Source organism: Trichechus manatus, unplaced genomic scaffold (genome assembly GCF_000243295.1).
Source record: "Trichechus manatus latirostris isolate Lorelei unplaced genomic scaffold, TriManLat1.0 scaffold00202, whole genome shotgun sequence".
Taxonomy (NCBI): Eukaryota; Metazoa; Chordata; class Mammalia; order Sirenia; family Trichechidae; genus Trichechus; species Trichechus manatus.
This window is the reverse complement of record NW_004444138.1, coordinates 2,907,257-2,923,922: the sequence shown is the minus strand read 5'-3', so window position 1 is coordinate 2,923,922 and position 16,666 is coordinate 2,907,257. Positions and strand designations below refer to the sequence as shown.

The following is a 16,666-nucleotide window of genomic DNA, read 5'->3' as shown; positions in this document are numbered from 1 at the left end:
CTGTTTTCCTTGAAATGACGGGCTCACTTGATTCATTTTGAGAAAATGTTTGTCAAACACCCAAGCCTACATAAGTATAGTTTGTCTATGAGTCTACCTTTCAAGTAAAAATAGTGCTCCATGAGACAGACAGGTGATGAGCTCACAACTCAGTCACATTGGTGCTTTTCCTTGAGCAGCCACCATGTAAGTGATTTATGTGCACTTACTATTCTGCCACACAGAATATTAAAAAGGCATGTCCTCAAGGGCCAAGATTGAGTAAAATGAAAAGTTTTTACTGCTTTATCAGGTGCATTCGTAAGTGAAACTGGCAGGTTTGTTTGTTGATTGGTTGTCTGGTAGTCTGGTTGGTTGGTTGGTTGGTTGGTTGGTTGGTTGGTTGGTTGGTTGGTTGGTTGGTTTGTCATTGGTTGGTTGGTCAGCTGGTTGGGTAGTTGGTTGGTTGGTTGAGTGGTTGGTTGGTTGGTTGGTTGGTTGGTTGGTTGGTCAGTTGGTTGGGTAGTTGTATGGTTGGTTGGTTGGTTGGTTTTTGCTGTGTATGTGTGATTGTGAAGAACCCAGTGATGATCAGTGCAGTTGGTATCACTGCCTGGATTCAGACAAAGGCTCCAGCAGTTTTGCCTCCTATTCCTTTTGAGCCATAGACTTAAAAAGGTAAATAATTTCTCAGTACTATTATGAAAATAACTTTGACTTTACAAATTCCTGAAAAATTCTTGGGGACTTGAAGGTATCTGTAGTCCACATCTGAGAAATACTGATATAGAATGTTGTCAGCTGTTGTTGAGTTGGCCCCCAACTCATGGCGACCCCACCCCATGTGTTACAGAGTAGAACTTCCCCATAGGGTTTTCTTGGCTGTAATATTTATGGGAACAGATTGTGAGATCTTTCTTCTGCAGAGCTGCTGGGTGGGTTCGAACTGCCAACCTTTCGGTAACCCTGTAATTTTATATATACAGTCAATTATCATTATTCGTGGTTCTACAAAGCACTGCAGACACTGAGTTAGTGAAGTACTGAGCCATTTGCTCCTAGTGGAAATACAGGATTAGATTCCTGTGAGCCTCTGATCACAACATTTTCTTCATACTATCAATGCATAAACTTGTTTTGCATGTGTCTCTCTGTAAAGATGCCTTATTTAATATATATTGTTGATTTGTTAACAGTGAACTCATGGCAAACAGCACTATAACTCATGCCTGAATGAAGCTTATCTAACACACGTATTTGTTCCCTAAGCCACATCGCAGTCTTCTTGTGCTTAGGAAAGCTAGACATTACTTCAGCACTACACTTGGGAGCCATTTTAAATAGCAAAATCACCAGCAAAAAGCAGAAAAATGTGAAAAATGTAGCACCAAATAGACCATGGAAAGGGCACTTGTTTATAGTATGAGAGCTAAAACAAGATGGCAGAGCATTGCCTCGTTCAGCCTCAGCTGGGAAAGTGCATGTTGGGCAACTCAGGTTTTTCACCATCCTATTTTTGTTTGTGAATAACCATGAAACAGCAGCAAGTATTGGTTTGGGGGTTACAAATACATATTAGTGAGTAGGTGAATTCACAAATACGTAATCCGCGAATAATGAGGATCGACTCTACATTTTTCAGGTGATACCAGTCTCAAATGTGTGTAATTCAACAAGTTCTGTCAATCTCAGTGTTCTCTGCAGACTAGATAGGGTGGTGGTGGCCTGGGTGGGGCAGGTAGTCCAAGGAGGGACCTATCAATTATTCATGTCATGCTAATGAGACTATATAACTCTTGCATAAAAATTAACAAAAGTATTAGAGTCAGACCAAAATGAATTTAAATCCTGACTTTGCTTCTCACCAGGGGTGTGACTTGTAGCATGTATCTTTATATCTCTGAGCCTCAGTTTCATCATCTGTGAAATGGACATAATGTAAATAAAGTAGACTTGTCCAGTTACATGGTCCAGTGAACGCAGATCTGAATGTGAACAAGATAAAATTTTAAAAACTATGTCATCTTTTGATTGGATGGTGGAGTAGGCTTGTTAGTGAAGATGCTCCATTGCCTCCAGCTTTTGCCATGTGCACAAACACCCCTTATAATCTGCGTGTGTGAGGGAACAAAGTGGGTCCTCCATCTGTTTCCTTTGTCACCTTTCCACAGTAGCAAACTCTCATAGGGAAAGTCTCCTGTAACTCATATAGCAATTCCAGTACTTTCTCACCACTATGTGGCACTAACAGTATGTAGGTTTTTAAAAAAGGATTATGAAGTATTAGAGTTTATCATAACATCAAATGCCTTTATAATCTATGTGTCACCAAAAAAAAAAAAATTAAAAGGTAGAAGTTCCCTCTTGAACAACAAATGCTTTAACCTCAGAACCGAGGCTAGGTTCCAAAGACTAAGTCATTATGCAAAATTTGGTGTTATGCAAAAACAGAGGATGAGCACATCAGATCACAAATTGGAGGATGACTACATCATTACATAACTGCCAAACCACTGAGAATCATGGCCCAGCCAAGTTGATACATAACCTTAACCATCACAGCTGGCATTACTCTTGCCTCACATCTCGGTGTTCGTTACTGCCAGACGTACATCCTTAATGCACAAAATAGTCCGATAGTAGATTTTTTACTGTTGTCGTAAATGCGGAATGTCGGATAACTTGACAGTTGATAAGTGAGGAGTAGGTGCAATTCCTTATGCACTCAATTCAGCATCTTTCACATTTTGTTTATTAAATTCAACATGTATGTTCATTTTGAACAAAACTCTTCTGCTTTTTTAGTTTGCTATGTTTGGAAATAGTTCATAGAGAAAGAAAGTGGCTGGCCACATACAAACATCAAGTTGTTCTTGACTGTATATGTGCTGGTGGTCATGTCCTTCTTACTTCTGTTTCTGCAAATCCCAGCCTTCTCCTTCCTCCCACAGTGAACAAAGGGAGGGAGAAAAGGAAGAAATGCTGACATGCAAATTAATGTTGCTCAACCAACCATAGCACAGTTCCACAGACACACAAATGATAACATCTAAACTCACAGAACTTTATAAACGGTTTACAGCTGTTTGTTAGAAAACATTTAGACATTAACCCTTTAGACTCCAGTGAGTCCAGTTCTATGTCTCTGTTCTACGCATGACTTAGAGTTTGTGGTGCATTAATAATATCAATTTTCCAGAAGTTTTTCTTCCATAGATATGTAAGGCTAATTTTCCCAGAACTATTCAATATCTTTTATGGAGGAAAAGAAAATTTGTGCCTGAACTCCACTGAGCATATTTGGAAAATATTAAATTATATATATATAATGTAATAAAGCATATGGCAGATTTCAACATATTGGCATTAGTGTTAATTTACAGAAGATATATTGTTTCTGAAGTAGAATATTATCTAAAAAGAAATTCACTTAATTCTACAATTTCTTGAGCACTGGCTTTAGTAAGAAACATGTAGGGAAAAAATTGATTAATGTGGAATACTGGCAGAAATGTGCAAACATGGACATTCTGAAATACCATTTGGTGGAAAATTTTCTACAAAGCTATGTGGCCTTACATATAAATTAAAAGCCTTAAAAGTGTTCATCACTTTTGACCCACTGATATCCTTAGCTGTCTGTACCAACAAAATAAAATGTATAGAGAAAGATTTATGTCAATAGAGTCACCATAGCACTTTATAATAATAAAAAATAAGATTGTAAGTGAATGCGTACATGAATTATGGTACATCCACCTACTTAAACATTATAGTAATTTTAAATGATCTGTTTTAAAAAGCTTTCTTAACATAAAGTAAAAATCACATGATATAACTAAATTGTTAAAAAAAACGGATTTGAGAAGTATATGCACTGTAATCTTGCCAATGTAAAGACAAGCTTATGAAAAAGAAGAGAAGGCAATACTGGTGTTAAAAATGGTTGCCTCTCTCTGGGTTAAAATTATGCATAGCATATTTTTGTACTTGTTAACACTTTTCTGCATTTTCCAAATTTTCTACATCAAGCTTCTGTTAATTTGCAATCAGAAAAAATTATTCAAAAATGTAATAATTTTCTCACCACTGTGTGGCACTAACATTATGGAGGTTTTAAAAAAGGATTATGAAGTATTAGAGTTTTATGGCCATGTTTGCATAGTATCGAATTCCTCTATAATCTATGTGTCACCAAAAAAAAAATTAAAAGGTAGAATTAGCTAATTTCCCTCTTGAATACCAAATACCTTATCCTCAAAACCCAGGCTAAGGCAATGCTTAGAAATACACAGTGTTTTTAGAGGAGAAAAAAATAGTGTGGATTTAGTTAATAACTCCACGTGCAAAGGAAATATATTTTATCTTCTGAATATTGAATATGAAGTCATCTTGAAATGATAAACTTCTTTGTCATGACATTTTTGAGAAAGGGTGTCTTAGTTGGGTTCTCTAGAGGAACAAAACCAATTATATATATATATATATTAAAAAACCAAACCCATTGCTGTTGAGTTGATTCTGACTCATAGAGACCCTATAGGACAGAGTAGAACGGCCCATATGGTTTCCAAGGAGCTCCTGCTGGATTCAAACGGCCCACCTTTTGGTTAGCAGCCATAGCTCTTAACCACTGTGCCACCAGGGTTTCCATATATAGATATGTGTGTTTGTGCGCGCGCGTGTGTGCGCGCACGCGCGCGCGTATGTGTGTGTGTGTGTGTGTGTGTGTGTGTGTGTATATATAGAGAGAGAGAGAGATTTACTTCAAGGAAATGGCTCACACAATTGTGGGGGCTGGTAAGTCCCAAGTCCATAGGTCAGGCAGCAGACCAGAGACTTCTGCAGGCTTAATTCCCCAGATCTGGAGATCAGGCGACAAGAAGGGCCGAGAGAGATGCTCTACATCCTTCTCCAGCTCTGTCCAGAGCCCTCTGTTGTGATCCTGGTCAGAGCAGTCAGTGGTGGTAGCCGGGCACCATCTAGCTGTACTGGACTCAGTCCAGTGGAGGCCTTGGTAGCTGTGGACAATTAGTCCTTTGGACTAATCTTTTCCTTGTATCCTGTTCTCTTCATTCTCCCTTGCTCCCGAAGGGATGAGACCAGTGGAGCATCTTAGATGGCCGCTCTCAGGCTTTTAAGACCCCAGACACTACTCACCAATGTAGAATGTAGAGCATTGTCTTTATAAGCTGTGTCATGCCAACTGAGCTAGATGTTCCCCAAGACCATGGTCCTCCATAGGGGTTTCTTGGCTGTAATCTTTATGGAAGCAGATCTCCAGGACTTTCTTCTGTGGTGCTGCTAGATGGGTTTTACAGCTGGTGATGGAAATCTATCCACTAGGTCTTTTTTCTGTTGTGGGCAGGGGATTGTTCGTTCTGTTCAATTATTCAGACCCAGAGCTCTTTTCGTCTGCTTACGGAAACTGACTTTGAATAATGAGGTTGAATTTCTCAGCCAGGGTGAGATGTTTGTCACTGAGCCCTGCCAACGTGTCTCCTGTCCGCCATCACGCTCTAATAGGCTGGCAGCTCCGATGGCTGTGGTGGCAGGAAGCCAGGGAGGGCATGGTGCTGCTGTGCTACCTGTGTTCCTCTGTGACAAGTGGCCTCCCCACCACATTGCTGAGCTGCACTGTGATCAAAGTCCTGTCTTCCAGGCACAGTGTCCTGCCCTCCTGAATCAACATCCGAGTCCTTCCTCCCCCGTGGCTGCATAAATCCACTTCCAAGCAGTGTATTGACGTTCTTCTCCTCCCCACCTCTCACTTTGGTGCTGTAACTGATTATAGATTAATAAACCAAAAAGCCACTTGCTGTTGAGTCAGTTCCAACTCAAGTCAACCCAATGTGTGTCAGAGTAGAACTGCTCCGTAGGGTTTTCAATGGCTGTGATCTTTTGGAAGCAGATTTCCAGGCTTTTCTTCCGAGGCAACTCTGGGTGAGTTCCCGCCATCAACGTTTCGGTTAGTAGCTCAGTTCTTAACCATTTGGGCCACCCAGGGACTCCTTATAGATTAACAGGAGGTGTTTATAGATATGCACATGTATAAATCTCTGTGATTCCAAACTAGGTAGACCTTGCCTCCAGATTTTTTTTTTTTAATTTATGTTATTTTTATTGTTTCTGTTGAGAATATACATAGCAGAACATACACCAATTCAACCGTTTCTGCATGTACAATTCAGTGACATTGATTGCATTCTTCAAATTGGGCAACCATTCTCACCCTCCTTTTGTGAGTTGTTCCTCCCTCATTAACATAAACTCACTGCCCCCTAAGGTTCCTATATGATTTTTCCAGTTGCTATTGTCCTTTTGATCCCATATAGATGGCTCTTAAAAGAAGACAATGATCAAGGCAGAATTCTTTACCAATTAAGCTAAACTCTTGTTTAGTTTTAAGAAGTTTTTCAGGAAGCAACCGTTGCCATATAAAATGGATCGTGATTTAGATAGGAGGCCAAAAAAATCATAAACCTTGACTCACTTAACACTTAGTCTACGAAAGGAAAATTGGAGTGAAGTGCATTTTAGTGTCTGAGTCCTCTAGAGAATCTCGAATATAAACATCTAAGTTTAAAAGAAAAGGAGAAGGAAAAGGTCAATTTGATAGACTGATGGTAATAATTTGTTATTGATTTGGTCTTTTTGCTTAGACAGGTTTTAATCATCACAGTCTTCAATAAACGAATGTTTTTCAAATAAGAGGTGAGATGGACAGTATATCATTTTTTAAATAAGCTTTGAAATCTTTAAGGATAAAAGAAAAAATACTAAGCTGAAATTGTTTTATATAGATGATAACCGTGAGCCTTCAGATCACTTTAAGTGAAATGAATACTCACTTCTGTTCTGTGGGGGTTGCTCCACGTTCTACCTGTTCTTGAAGACATGAGGTAGCTCTGTGCCCAGGTGAGGTTGCTCAGGTACCCTTCTGTCTTAGTCATCTAGTGCTGGTCTAACAGAAATACCACAAGTGGATGGCTTCAACAAAGAGAAATTTATTCTCTCACAGTCCAGTAAGCTACAAGTCCAAATTCAGCACGTCAGCTCCAGAAGGCTTTCTCTCTCTGTTGGCTCTGGAGGAAGGTCCTTGTGATGCATCAGTCTTCCTTTGGTCTGGGAGCATCTCAGCACAGGAACCTCAGGTCCAAAGGATGCGCTGTGCTCCCGGCGCTGCTTTCTTGGTGGTATGAGGTTCCCATGTGTCTCTGCTTGCTTTTCTGTTTTATATCTAAAAAGAGTTTGCATTAAGACTGTATCTAATCTTGTCAACCTGATCAGTATAACCTCATCACCGTGATAGAATTTACAACACATAAGGAGATCACATCAGATTACACAATCATACAACACTGGGTATCATGACCCAGCCAAGCTGACAGATATTTTTGGGGGTCACAACTCAATCCATGACACCTTCCCTCTGCTAAGATGGACACCTCACTTACCTGAAATATATAAGGATTCTCTCTGGAGTCCCTTCTGACAGAAGACTCTTGAGTGTCAAATAGAATCAGAGCTTGTGCTAGGTGGAAGGTATCTTAAAAGCCATCCAATTAAGCTCCCAGATTTTACAGACGAGGAAACAAAGACACAAAGAGGTGAAGGGTTTCCCCCAAGGTCTCACAGCTGGGGAGAGGCAGCCCCCAGCAGAGAGCCCATGCCTCTGGACCCCAAAGTTAGTGCTCTGGTTTCATGATAACACTATTGAACTTGAGTTAATTATATCCTGTTACACTGATCCATGTGTATTTGCTGTTGTTGTTAGCTGCTGTCAAGCTGGTCCTGGACTCATGGAGACTCCATACACAACAGGATGTTGTGCTCCAGAGGGTTTTCATTGGCTGATTTTCAGAAGTAGATCTCCAGGCCTTTCTTCTGTCTTAGTCTGGAAGCTCCACTGAAATCTGTTCAGCATCATTGAAACACATAAGCCTCCACTGACAGGTGATGGCTGTGCATGAGGGGCATTGGCTGGAAATCAAACTCCAGTCTCCTGCATGGGAGGCGAGAATTCTGCCACTGAACCACCCCTGTCCTTCATGCTCTTAGGCACTGTGAATTTCTAAGAAACTTCTCCTCATTCATCCGTCTAGAGTGTCTGTCCTAGACACTGGGCTACAGCAGAACAAGCCAGAAGTCCGTGAGATGGACATTTATAACCTATCTCTGGCCACATCCGTGAAGGGTTAATGGGATATGAGGTTCCCGGAGCCTGGTCAGGGCAGTATTCCTGTGCTCCATGGGGGCCGTTTTGAGCCTCAGGCATTCTACCTTCCAAGGCTAAATATCAGCCCCTCTGCAAAGGTCACAGTTACTGGAGGATTCGGACAGTGAATCAGAGTTGCAGTTGGGCCTTCATTGCTCTCTAAAATCACGCAGGAAGGAAGAATCTCACCAAAAAGAGTGCCTGAAGGACATACTTTTTTAAGAGAGAGTGGTGTGGATGTGCAGGTGGGGGAAAGGGCAGAATTGTGAGGACTCAGAGACTTCAACTTCTGCAAATGGAATACTGGGACTCGGGAAGATGGTGCATTCAGGAAAAAAGAGAATATTTCAAGTGCTTATGGAAATGGGGAGCCTGTAGTGCAGAGCCCACCACCCATCTGTCAGTTTGTCGAACTGTGGTGGCTTTCATGTTGCTGTGATGCTGGAAGCTATGCCATCAATGTTTCAAATACCAGCAGAGTCATCCATGGCGGACAGGTTTCAGTGGAGCTTCAAGACTAAGACAAACTGGCAAGAAAGGCCTGGCAATCTACTTCCAAAAAATTAGCCAACGAATATCCTATGGTTCACAACAGAGTATTGTCTGATATAGCTCTACAAGATGAGCCCCCTAAGTTGGAAGGCACTCAAAATACACAGTAGCTGCAACAGCGGACTCAAACATACCAATGATCATGAAGATGGCGCAGGACCAGGCAATGTTTTATTCTGTTATACACGGGGTCATTATGAGTTGGAGCCAACTGTACCACAACTAACAACCACCACAACGTTACCAGGGTACTTGAGACTGTAAGGAACCGTGTATGTAGATAAGATAAAATATTAAAATGTGGGGTCTGATATAATGCAAATAATGAATAAAGAAGAAGTAGAAGAACACATTATCTTGATTAAGCCACTGTAAATTTAGCTCTTCTATAGCAGGTGTCGCCATCTGTTTCCTAAATTTTCTTCCGTTACCTCTCTTTGTCCTCGTTTCACCCTTTTTTCTGGGGTGGGAGTAGGGGGGGGGTCTCTCCAGGGTCCCAGACCGCCCCCATCAGTCTTTCAGTTATGAACCTGCCAGAACTCCTTCCTCTCTCTACTGCCGCCTGCAGACACACGGGGCTTCTGACTTTGACTTTGGGGTCACATACTTCTCTATGTGACGCTCAGCCTCCAGCGCGCACTATTGTGCGTGTCCTTGCTCCTGGACATGTGATCTCATTCAGCTGGTTAACGCAGCCACCTAGTCCCTATTCATTCACTCATTCGATTTCACAAATATCAAGTGCCAGCTTTGCTGGGTGCTGGGGCTGCCACAGAGGTATCAGTCATCAGTCACTGTCCCCGTGGAACTTCCTTTTCTAAACAGATAACAAACAAGCACACAAAGAGTAAGATGTTAGGCAGTGAGCGATACCTGGGTAAGGAAAATGAGGCCTTCCCTCTGTTCTTGCCCTTAAGGCTATTCTAATAGTTTGCTGCCCAGCAGCTTCAGCTGGACAAATTCTGCTTCTGCTCCAGCCCGACTGGCCACCTAAGAGCTGTCCCTCTGCAGTAGTCCCTGATGACACTTGTCATTGGATTTAGGGCCCAGATGATCTCATCTGAAGAGACTCGCCTTAACCCTTTCATGCTCACAGGTACCTCTAGGGACCAAGTACTTTTTCTGCCTCTGAAGGTTTATTGGGAAGCTGCTGAACCACTGACCGTGCATGCTTCTGCAAGGCAGGGGCCTTTATGACTATTTGAAACCAAAGAAACAGGAGTGTGCCACAAATTAGTGTTTTTGCAGGGTATTGTGTGAGGTGTCTGAATTTCTGGTAGGAAAAATAGAAATTTTAAAAATTGTTGTTTGTTGCACGTATGTACCAACACACCCCAGTGGGGACTCTGGGGTATAATTAGTGGTACTTCATAGGTACCACTGAACACTTAGGGTAGGCTTGTGGGAGGGGGCAAAAAGAAAAAAAAAAAAATCCATACTACCTACCAAAAATTCAGACGCACTCAATGATCCAGTATGCTTCCATGAATGAAAACTCATGCTATCAACACAATATTTAAAGCAGAAAATAATTAGTTCTTGAAAAGGTTAAGTACATGCAAATGCCCTTCTTCCAAGTAAAGTAGTATTCTGATATTCCAGGGGTGAAGACATGAGCCTATCTTTTGAGACCCATAACTCAACCCGCTACAGGGATGAAAATTAAAATGGAAAATATCGATCCCAAAAGAGAGTGGTTTTATAGCCAGGCATCTAAATTCCTTAATGCCACAGCATGCTGCAGAAGCCTCACAAACAGGTATATGCTCCCAGTGTGAGAATGATGGGAAAAAAGTGAAAAGCAGCCTAAAGCATGCAGAGAGGTGTCACCTTGTCCCTGAGAAAGGACAGATTGCTAGAGTGATCGATATAAATTCTCATGGTTCATGAACAAATGTAACGGTAGCTGTCTTGAAAACATTTCTCAGTAAGGATGGCATCCTAAAAATTCACCACAAAATGCTAGAATGATTGAGGCTTTCTCAAGGCTTATTCCCTAGTTCACTGTCTCTTCACTGGGAGCATTGTGGTGATTATCTGGGCAATTTAAATTCATTAGGTTAATTGGGGGAATGAATGGGATTGATTTGCCTTTAGGATTCTATTGGGAGAGATTGACAGAAGAGCTCCTAGTACATTTAAAGTGGCACCCTTATTTTTGATCTCCAGAAAGTTCATCATTACTTATTACAAGATACATGTGAAAGTTAGGCCTATGAGTGGTGTTATGCATTGAATAGTGTCCCCCCAAAATAGGTGTTGTAAATCCTAACCTCCATGCCTGGGGTTATAATCCCATTTGAGAATGGGTTTCTTTGTTATGTTAATTATGCAAAATTAGTGTAGAGTGTGTCTTAAATCAATCTCTTTTGAGATAAAAAGCTAAAAAGCAGAGATAAGGGAAGAGACATGAAGATCACCCAGGAACAAAAGCGTGGAAGACAACCTTCCTCCAGAGTCTACAGACAGAGAAAGTCTTCTCTGAGAGCTGGCGCCCTGAGTTAGGATATCTATCCTCCTAAACGTGAGAATATAAATTTCTGTTTGTTAAAGCTATTGACTTAGGGTATTTCTGTTATAGCAACGCTAGATGACTAAGACAAGTGACAATAGACCATCATTAATGTAGCTCCCCCATGTGGTCATAATGCCATGGAAGTTTCCACAAGGGTGTTCACGCAACAATAAAGCAAAGAGGCATCACCTTCTCCCAAGAGATGTCATACAGTATCATTCAGTGATCTGGTAATTTTGCTACGGCCCTTCTCCTCGGCTTAGAACTGTTTTTGTGCATTGATGGTGAGTTTGTCTTCAGATCAACAAAACATGCAAGACTGATTACTTAGTGAGAAGTGTAGCCATCACAGCCCCCTGTAGGCAGGCCTGCCTGGGAGTCCAAAGGATCATCCATAGAGGCCTTGGCATGACTTGAATCAGAACAGCTAATGGTAGTGACAGGGTTGTAGTATTAACAGCACTAACCATTTGTGGACTTGACACCAACTAACCACCACCACCACCACCAATGGTAATACACCAATACCAATTTCCTGTATGATATTGTACTGTAGCTATATAAAATGTCGCCATTGAAGGAAGCTGGGTGAAGGGTACATGGGGACGCGGTAGTATTTTTGTAACTTTTTGTGCATCTATAATTGTTTTGAAATAAATATTTTTAAAAAGTAATGCCAAAAGACAGTACAGGCAGTCCCCGGGTTACAAATATTCGACTTCCGTACTACCTATAGTTACGAACCAACCCCCGTCGAGCCTATTATATTAAAAATTCAAGGTTCATAATAACAAACCGGCGCTACTTTGGAACTTGCATCGAAACGTTATTATTACTGTATGAGCCTATTAGATATTTTAGTGTATCTGGAAATGTTTTGTTAATGTTTTTGATGCATAGAAAGGTACACTATATGCTATACACTAAGAAAAACGTTTGACTAACTGATGGTAAATATGAACTGTACCTAACTGTTCCAACTTATATACAAATTTGACTTAAAGACAGACTTAGGAACGGAACTCATTCATAATCTGGGGACTGCCTGTAGATGGATACGTGAAATATCCATGATATAAATTGTTGTGGGTTTTCAGGGAAGCGAGAGACTTTGGAGAGGTGAGATCAGTGAAGGCTTTAGGGAGGAGCTGGAATGTGAGCTTAACATTTATGAACAAGTGGAATTCAGAGTTGTTGGTGAAGTGGAGATGATATTCAGGACGGCAAAACAGGCTGGCCAGCCATGCTTGGAAAAGGAAAAATAAGTTCCCATTGGGGAAGGTGGAGGAACATACAGAGTATGTTCAAGTGTGGAAGTAGAAAAAGGAGTAGTCAGTTGGCCACTGGAAACATTGGTCACAGCAAGATTATAAAATGTCTTCAAATTTAAGCTGTGAGAATCAAGCTTCATCTGTAGGTAGTGGGAAACCATAGTAAATTGCCAGTGAGAGAATATCATAATGGAAGTGGCCTTTTAGGAAGCTGGAACTGGCAAGGGGTTAGAATGGATTGGAGTGAGGAAAGAAGGCAAAGTTGCAGACAAATGAGCTAGAACACTATTGCAACAGTCTACCACATGCGTCCTGAATAAGGCTTGAACTAAGGTGATGATTGCAGGACTAGAAAGCACAAGTCTGATTTGAAAGATACTATGTATGTTGACCAAAAAAGGCTAGGTCACTGACTGGCTGTGGAGGACCTGGAATCCATCCAAATTCAGAGGCTGGGACACGGAATAGAGATGAGGTGAGGACTTGGGGGCAAAAGTGTAGTATTTCATCGTGTCCATGTTGAGTGTGAGGTAGTGGTGTGCCATCCAATTGGAAATACCCAGCAGACTTCCAGACACAGGAGGCTGCATGCAGAACTGGGTCAGGGCTTTAGAATCTGTCACTAAAACAGCCCAAGCGGATAAGATGTGCAAGGGTAAGAGTAGACAAGAGACCATCACTTGTTGGAAAGTAAAATGGTGCACCTTCTATTTGGCAGTTTCTCAAAAAATTTAAACATGGAATTCCCACATGACCTAGCAATTCCACTCCTAAGTCTATGCCCAAATAACTTGAAAGCAAAGACTCCAACAGATGCTTGTACGCAACGTTCATTGCAGCGCTATTCACAATGGCCAAAAGTTGAAAATCACTGAGGTGTCCATCAGCAGATGAATGGATAAACACGATGTGGTTTATCCATACAATGGAATATGATTCAGCCATAAAGACAAACAACGTTCTGATACATGCCACAACATGGATGACCCTTGAAAACATGGCGGAGTGAAATAAGTCAGACACACAAGGACACATAGTGTATGATCTCACTTATATAGAATATCAAGAAGAGGCAAATTCATAGAGACAGAATGTAGCCTAGTGGTTAGCAGCGGCTGGGGGAGGGAGGAATGGGGAGTTATTGTTTCGTTGGTACGGAGTTTCTGCTTGGGGTGACCGAAACGTTTTGGAAATGAACAGTGGTGATGGTTATACAACATGGCGAATGTAATTAACACCACTGTATTGTACACTTAAAGATAGTGAAAATAGCAAGTTTTTATGCTGTACGTATTTTATCGCGATAAAAAGGGTGGGAGGAGGAAAAAAAATGAACTAGAGAGCAGAAGATGAAGGACAGGCGTGAGGGCCCTGGACATACAGACACCTTCAGTACAGAGGAGAGGAAAAAGAAACAATTCCTTGTTTTACTTTCTCTCTTGTCGTTTTTCCAGAGCCTGTTGCCCTCCTGGCCAGGCCCAGGGTTGGCCGTATCCTGGCATACCCTCTCCCTCACCTCCCCCACACTTCTCTTAACAACCTCCTGCCACAGTCTCCTTGGCAAGGCCTGAGCAGGTGCATTTCGTTGCCATAGCAACCAGTGCTGAGCATCCTGGTGGAAGGAGAGCCGGGGAAAGCCACCCATTGTCCAGCTGGCTGCAGGCAGGCTCTCTAAGCCCACAGAACCTTGCATCTAGGATTAATTCTGATTGCACATTCCCCAAATAGTGCCTCCCCATTTAGCTGTCTGCTTCCTGGTGCCTAGAGTTCCCCCCGAAAATTACAATAGCTGTGACCTTATCTTGAGGGGCCGTTCATTTTGAGTGCTGCTTGTTTAGTTGGAGGCAGAGAAATGTTTCCATGACCAGCAAAATTTCCTTGATCTCCCCAGATGATCAAGTCAGCTTGCTTCATGTTGCTTTTTGGTTTTTAATATGAGGGTGGAAGGAGGCAAGGAGGGAGGAGTGGGACAGATGGGAAACTTGCCAAGTGGGGAATTGCAACTGCCTTTCCGTATTGGTGACGTGTGACCCAAAGGAGGTTTTTCTGAGGCTAAATTGGGCTTGGTACAGAGAATAGTGATTTAGTAGCAGAAAATGGAAGGCTCAGTTTCGACTCCCAGACAATGCACCTCATGCGAAGCCACCACCTGTCTGTTCGTGGAGGCTTGCACGTTGCTGTGATGCTGAACAGGCTTCAGTAGAGCGTCCAGATTAAGACAGACTAGGAAGAAAGGCCTGGCAATCTACTGCTGAAGATCAGCCAATGAAAACCATGTGGATCACAACGGTCTGATCTGCAGCAAATCCTAGGGATAGCGCAGGGCAGGCAGTATTTCATTCAGTTGTGCCCAGGGTTGCTATGAGTCAGGGGCTGGCTAGATGGCAGCCAACATCACAGAGAATAGTTACGGAAGGAAGTTTTTCTGGATGTTCTCACCATACTGAGAGCTTCTTCATGGGGAAGATGGAGAGGAAATTTTACCTTCTTTTGCTGGCTTTTTCCCTGCTGAATGTAGATCTCCCTGCTGCCCAGGTAGGAATATCAGGGTATTCAGTAATACGAGCTCCTTCAAAAAAAGATGCACCATCTGTGCAAATAGTGGCTTAACACGCAATTTTGTACCTCCAACTAAAAACTCCTCATGATGTGTTACCTTTTGCTGCAACAATGAGCCCAGCAATTTAGCTTCTGAGTCTCTAAGCAGGTGTAAAGACATTTCAATGCATCCTCTTTCAAGTTTTCATTGTACTGCTACAAGTTGGAATAGGGGGTATTTTAGTGGGACCTTAAACCCAAGCCATTGAACTTACATTATTTTTTCAAAAACAAAATCTCTTTGGGCTTATAAAATAATGTGTTTATTCAAAAAGATTCAGACAAATTGGAAAAAAACGAAGTAGAAAGTGATATTACCCATTATTTACACCGTTGACATATTTACCATCTTTTAAGGCATTTTAATTTTCATTCCTACATTATAGGTAAGTAGATTGATTTTATTTGTTTTATTCCCACATATGGATTTATTTATACTCAGAGAAGGGTAGAGGTGAGGGGAGAGAAAGAGAGAGAGAAATATATAAACATCCTTTAGAATAACAAAATATGTTCATACCATACCGGCCTTTTTATTCAATTAATAACATACAATGAGTGTCTTTATGGGACTTTAAATATAGTTTTCAATTCATGACTGTATAATGTTCCATTATATGAATGTGTAATTACTTATTTGAATAATCATGAACATTTATGTTGTGTCTGAAGATTCCTATTATAAATAAGGATGCAACAAGCATCCTTATACCTAAACTATGTAGACATATCTAATCGATTTCTTAGGAGAAAATAACAGAAATGGAATTGCAGGGTCAAAGGATGTGCTTATGCATAATTTTGTTACACGTGGCCGAGCTGGCTTCCCAAAAGGCCATGCCAACTGCTATTTCTATCCAGGATTCGAGTCTCAGCATCCCCACCCCCTACCAAAGTGGACACTCGGTCTTTAATTTACCCTGAGTTTGTACTCAAAAATGAGTATTTAATTTGATAAAAAAAGAAGTTGAATTCCCTTATACTTGATTATTGCAATTTATAGTCCTTTTAAAATTACCTCTATGTACACTTTTTCTGTTTTTCTGAGACGTTTTATGTTTCTTAATGTTCACAAACTCTTGTTATTACATAATAATCCTTTCCCTGCTCTATATTGCAATTTTTTCCAATATGTCAGTTATTGTTTTCTTTGTTTGTCTTTTAATTTTGTTTTGGTTGTCTCTTTGCTGGTTTATTGCCATACAGAATTCACCAGCTGTCATCTCGTCCAATGGACCAGACTTTTCCTTAATGGTTTCTGGCTTGGATACTGTGCACACAATTTCCTTCTTCTCCTCAATATATTCACCTAAATTTCCTTGGAACACTTTTGCAAACCTTGGGGAAAAAGCAAGGAATAAGGGTGTTTGCTACACACATTATTTGGAATAATGTTGTCGCTGTTGTTGTGTGCCGTCAAGTCGATTCTGACACATAGTCACCCCATGGGACAGAGTAGAACTGCCCCACTGGGTTTTCTTGGCAACAATCTTTACCGAAGCAGATTGCCGGGCCTTTCTCCCTTGGAGCCGC

The 16,666-nt window shown here is 41.3% G+C and overlaps 1 protein-coding gene across 1 annotated transcript in view; it reads left to right on the top strand.

Annotated features, from left to right (window-relative positions):
• DSCAM (DS cell adhesion molecule) overlaps nt 1–16,666 on the top strand; it is a 987,413-nt gene that overhangs the window by 751,494 nt on the left and 219,253 nt on the right. The gene's annotated exons all lie outside the window — the stretch shown is intronic.